Genomic DNA, 6,502 nt, shown 5'->3' on the forward strand with positions numbered 1-6,502 from the left:
ACTCAGTTTCCTCTGTTCATTCGTCTGAGCATGGGGTGCCTCGGGGGTCCTCACTTAGCCCTATGCTATTTAACATCTACGTGAGGCCCCTGGCAAGAATTGTGGAAGACTCCGGTCTTTCCCTTTACTCATACGCAGACGACACTGAAATAATTTTCTCCCTTTCCCCGGCCAAGGCTGGAGCCCCGTCTGCTCTTAAACTTGAGGTAACAGGTTTTTAGGAACCCGCTGGTGTCAGGGGATAACACCCGAAGACCTCTGAGTTCCCTTGTTCCGGACCACAGAAACACGTAGTCTTCTAGTCGCAGTCAAAGATCAAGTTTTATTGGTAGCTACCAAGTAACACGTGTCCCAGAAGTACACCACACAGAGAGTAGGTTCTTGGGAGACTGTTCGTTTTTACAGAACCAGCCGTCTCCTTATATATCAAATATTTGGCTTCAAGCAAGAATTCTTGAGTTTATGGTATGGCAACACACATATTTCTACAACAATACAAAGAGCGAAGTCATGTAAGCAAGCCCATATTTTAGATGTCCAGTTTGCTGATAGATTACCCAGTTGGACCGGGAACTCCCATCAGATATAGATGAACCACCAATAAAGGAAGGTACAACCCAGCCATAAAAAGGGCCATAAACAAGATACGGGGACAGGTGCGTGTTTGAAGGAAACATGGGCTGTATGTAGTGAATGGTTTGTGGAATGTTATGCGTAGATGCTATCGTATTCGGCCACTGGGCGAGGAGCTGCCTAAACAGGTTTGGCCGAAGACAGTGGAGTCAGTTGGGACAGGTCAGGGGAAAGTCACGAAAGGTGGACGTGTCTATTTGGATCAAGCTCGACCTTTAATTGACTTATCATGAGGGCAAGATGCAAGATGGATGCCGTTCACAAAATGGAGTTTAAGGGATGGGACGGAAACTGTGATTTAGGGGTGTTGGCAACCCTCGATTGTAACGCAAATACATAGGAATGATGTCCTAATCATTATCGGTTCGTAGACACCAAAATCGTCTTGGTACGTTGAGATTTTGTGACACGGGTATTGGACCTCGATATCGGGAAAACCACAGGGTCCAGATTTTGGGAACCACAAACTGGGGCTCAGTCGAGTGGCGGAATGGATGCAGACTAATCTCCTGAAATTGAACGGAGATAAGACGGAGGTAGTCATCCTTGGCAAACATAAACACCTCTGGGGCCCTCAACATTGGCCACCAGAAATGGGGCCACTACCCCTGCCTGTCACACAGGTACGGAACCTTGGCTTTGTTCTGGATGACTCACTATCCATGCGGCACCAAGTAGTCAGAGTGGCAGCCACCTGTTTTTCCATCCTTGGGTGGCTCCGTAAAATCCTCTGGATGCTCCCGGACTCGACAAGGCGTACAGTAGTCCAGGCTTTAGTCATCTCGCGTCTGGACTACGGTAATGTACTTTACCTTGGAATCACGGCGGAGACTCAGAGGAAACTCCAGCTTGTTCAGAACTCAGCCGCTCGTCTACTCTGTAAAGTTCCTTGGAGATCCCCCATCTCCTCTTATCTTAAAGATCTACATTGGCTCCGCATTGAAAACAGAATCAAATTCAAGGCCCTCTGTGTTATGCATAAGATTAAGCAGGGGCAAGCCCCTGCTTACCTCCAGTGTTTCGTCCAATCTTATGCTCCTTCTCGCCTTCTCAGATCCTCGTCCCAAGGGAATTTTCTGATTCCACGCTTTAAACTAGCAAGAATGGGCGGACGCTCCTTCTCCTGTCTTGCCCCCAAACTGTGGAATGCTCTTCTAGCTCCACTGAAACTTGAGCCTTCCCAGACCAATTTTCGTAAAAAGCTAAAACCTTGCTCTTCCCTCAGTGATGACCTCCTGACCTCATTACCACGGACTTTAGCTGGCGCCGGGAGACCCCATGCGGGTAGCTACGCGCATTATAAATTTAAATACAATACAATACAATACAAAACTCCGGGAACTCAGTTCTGGGATGGTTGATTCTGTAATAACGCCTTCAGATTTAATAATCTCTCTTAAATCTGTTAGTCAGCACTGCTGAAGGCGGTCGAACCGAGGTGTGCCATAAAGAGTAACCCAAAAATTATTTTCTATGAGGATGCCTAAACTACGCCCCTAAATAAAGGATTTATGCTTTACCCTATAGCATCCATTGGCATAAAACTTATATATAAAAAATAATGCATTGCAAAAGTCAGATCAAGCCAGCTTTGATACCTCACCCTTCCAGTAAAAGGCACCTATTGATGATGCCGCCTCCATAGGGATTGTTACAACCTGCCCTACACCGGTTACGCCCTCCTCACCTCCTCACCTCGCGAGTGGTGACCTATTCCTTCTCCGAGATCTTGACCATGAGCCGGTCCTTCTCCAGCTCCAGGGAGAGCACGCGGTCGATATACACAGCCAGACGGTCGTTGAGGTGCCGCAGCTCCCCTTTCTCCTGCAGGCGGGTAATGTGGTTGGGTGAGAGTGGGGGCCGGGCTCGGGGTGCTGCTGCAGCTCACCATACTGCCTGGAAGGGTAGGGTGTGGGGGGGAAGTCCGGTGCTCCTATGGGCGCGCTGCGGCGGTCCTCTACCCAGCTATGGTTGCTCCACCGCTCATTCAATCTCCAGCCCGCTGGAGCAAATGGAATCAGAAGCACGGGCAAAAGCAAAACATAATGGCCATCCCCCTCCCAGCGCAGGCACGCCTACAATAGGCAGAGACAAGAGTGGGTCGAAGAAAGACCACACCCCCAGGGAACGACTATTGGACTGCTCCGTTCTAGAATGTCCGCCCTCGGCGAAATTGGTCTTTTAATTTGCAACATTGTTAGCAGGAAGATGGCACATATTCTGTTGAAAGGGAAAGCACGTTTTCCGAGGTCATTTCGGCCCAGAGATTGTCCTTTAGTATTCACGAACACAAAAGCCTCGAAATACAACTATTAGAAGCTAAACTAACAAGCAAAATGGTGGCAGCAGCTGCGGATAAGCCACGTCCTTTTCAGACTGGGGGGCGTGTTTTTTGTTGAGTGACTGAAGACCTCACGGAGAGAAAGGACAGCAAACAACACGCCCCTCAATCCAAAACGGACAGGGCTTAGCTTAAAAAAATGACATCAAAGAAGCCTCTTCTCCAATGGTTTCATATTGTTTCTCAGCATTATGATTTCCTGCACCAGTTATGCATTTTACCTGTATTTTCCAGTTTCTCATGTAAATACGTCTTCTAATGTTACAGTAGAGCACACGTTTAGTGATCTGCCTCCTCATGAACTCTCTTACCGCCTCGCTATGCGTAACAACTCTTTTATCCGCATGTTACATTATTCACACCAGACCAGCAATGCCACTAATTGTTGGGTGTGTGGTCGACTCCCCCCTTTTCAGACACAGAAGGGAGTTCTGCCACTGTTTCCTTATCCGTTTTCACATAATGGTTCGTGTGGAGCATGGTCCACGTTAACGTCATCCTCAACAGATATGTCTTTTCTTAACAGTACATGTTTTCCAGACAAGCAAGGTCTCCCCCACAGAACAGGGTTAGACCTCGAAAACGAAGTTTATAATTTGGGTAATTATTCTTCGAGTTTTATGGTCCTGAATGTTCAGTCTGATACTACTCCAGACTTACCTGCTATTTCAGTACTACCAGTCAAAGGTGAATTATGTGTCCGAAATAATGGTTCCGTACATATAGGCCATAGTGATTGTACTACTATTGTCAAGTATAGTGACAGTGGGAAATCTATTTTCAAAGCTTCACGTCATTCTTATTTTATTTGTGGTCAAACCGCATATGTTCGTCTGCCCCTCGATTGGGAGGGAACCTGTTACATTGCCTTCCTACTGCCACCTGTTTTCCTAGCTCCATCTGATTATCATAGAAACACACATCTAGTACACGTTAGACATAGAAGGGAGTCCCCGATTGTCGATTATACTGAAACTGCTCTAGAACAATATACAGATTTCAATAGAGGTTTCTTCTTCTTTATAGGACCTATCCAGAATAGTAAGCTAATCCGTAGGTTAACCAGAACCCTTGAAGCAGTAGTGAATGAGACTGCCTCTGCTCTAGGTAACTTAACCGAAGAGCAATCTGCTATGAGATATGTCGTTTTACAGAATCGTCTCGTCCTTGACGTCATATTGGCCGATAGGGGCGGGGCTTGTAGAGTCATCGGATCTAGTTGCTGCATTTTCATTCCTAATAACGCGCCGTCTGTTTATTCAGCTATAACCAGACTTCATAAAATTGCCCATCTGTTACACCAAGATCCAGGCACCTGGACATGGTCCGGTTGGTTCTGGAATATAATTTCCGCCTGGGGATGGAAAGTCTTGTCCTTTCTAGGTATTACAGTAGCAGTCATATTCAGTTGCTGCCTCTGTATACAATGTGGCCCTGCGATTTGCGGCATTTGTGCTACCTCTTGTATTCCTAGTCCCAAGCCCCGTTCTAAATCCCGTTCCAAGAAAATTCGAGACGAGCAAATGATACTGTATGAAATGATAGATGGTATCATGAATATTGATGTTTCCTGATGGAAACGTAGTGACAAGGAGGGAATGTGGAAAAGTAAATTCTGCCATGTTCTGTGTCCCTACGCGTCCTCCATCATATGTTATGTGTGCATGATTAATATGCATATGTATTCCCCATGTTCGATTAAAGACGCAATTACAGTTGTGTCCATCTCTAGTATGCCAGTTTCCAGTTCTCGTGAATACTACGAATATCCGGCCTATGTAAAGCTACGTTGCCACGTTTCCCAGTGTGCACGTTATTTCATTGTAAAGTCCCCGTTCCTAGGCCTCAAAAGGGCCCGGACACCAGATTCAGCTCCTGTCTTCTGAGCCCTCGCTGAGGCGCGATACAGCCCCCACCTGTGTTCCTGACCCTTCACTTACTTCCTGCCTCGCAGTGCCCGGCTCAGCCTGGCTCTGTCTCTGAGTCTGCCAAGAGTATGTTATGATTCCAGTTATCAGTTCAGTCTTCCTTCTCTGCATTCCTAAGCTACTGAACTGCATCAATAGTTCCGTCATTGTCTAGCCTTTACGTCTCCATGTAAGAGAAATACTGTATTAATGGTCATTCAATATTCTTCATCACGCACTACATGTAGAATAATGCATGCTCCAGTCTTAGAGTCCGTTAGCCTTTACCCCGATAACTTTTGGATTCTATCAACATGTTCTCTAAACATCAGATACTAGATACTGCTTAGGTACATGTCGCCCTGACTCTCTAGACTTCAGTCTCTGCTCCTAGCACAGAGTTCGTAGCCCCCAGCTTCTCCTAGTAACACGTCATTGTCAGTTTGCGCGCACCATTAGGTTAGAGGTCCCGGCTCCTTAGGTAGCCCCCTCCATGTTTTCCGCCCCATTTATGACATATTCTGTTACGTTTGCATCACATGTCTATGTATACGCCCTGTTACACCTACTTTCACCCTTATCTTTCGCGACTGCTACGCGTCACGCCTATTGCTCCACCCACTGCTACGCCTATTGCAATGTAATGCTATGTGTTTGCGTTATGTATATATGCTCATGTACTGTTATTAAAAAGTTATCCTTATCCTTGTCCCGATTCTGCCCCCGGCAGCGCTGCCATCCTATTCCTGTGCAGGTTGTCCTGTTCCTGTCCTTATGCTGTATTAAACCTGCAAACTCCTACTACCTCGAATCTTGACTCTTATTTATTGAGCTATCTGTTATTCATTTATCCATTCAAAAATAGAGGTATTATTTATTTATTTACCACATAATGGCGCCCGAACAGGGACTTGCCCTTTCCCCACGCGCCGGTGAAGCCACGCCGGCCCCCTGACCCTCTGCAGCCGTGACGGAACCATACCGTGCACGTGCAGATATTTCTGCTTCAAGTATCCCTCAGGCCCACGGAGGAGACGGAGGTGGCGGTCCAGCATCCAGACGAGGCGGTGGAGGAACGCGGCGAGTCCCGACCAGAGCCCAAGCCGAGAGTCCAAGGTCCGAGGTATCCGGAGGCCCACATGTAACAGAAGTCCGAAGTTCGTCCGTCCGGCGTCGAAGCAGTCCAGTCCAGTCCGAGGCCTTCCGTTCTTGCTGCCCGGTGAGTACCATTGCTGGGGTAGTATCTAGACAGGGTCAATCTAATTGACTCTGGTCCGTGGGTTGGTGGTACACAGACCCCCAAACGAAGTGTCCACTTCGGTGGATGCGGGTCCTGACGTGTCTCTTTATGAGACTGGTAAGTTTCGTACTGTTTCAGCAGTGCATCTAGTTTCTGTTCTAGTCAGTTCTGTTCTCGAGAAAATTCATGTATTCTGTTTTCAGTATTCCAGGTAGTATTCTGTTCGAACTGTTATTTTAAATATTCTTCATGTATTTTAATGTCGTGGTATGAGTGTGAAGTATTTATCGTGTTCATTGTGTATTGTATTGTGTCTAGATTACAGTCCAGTCATGCCGTTATTTTCCAGACTACGCCAGTTAAGAACTAGAAAAGGTCTGC

This window comes from Lissotriton helveticus, chromosome 7, assembly GCF_964261635.1.
Source record: "Lissotriton helveticus chromosome 7, aLisHel1.1, whole genome shotgun sequence".
NCBI classification, from domain to species: Eukaryota; Metazoa; Chordata; class Amphibia; order Caudata; family Salamandridae; genus Lissotriton; species Lissotriton helveticus.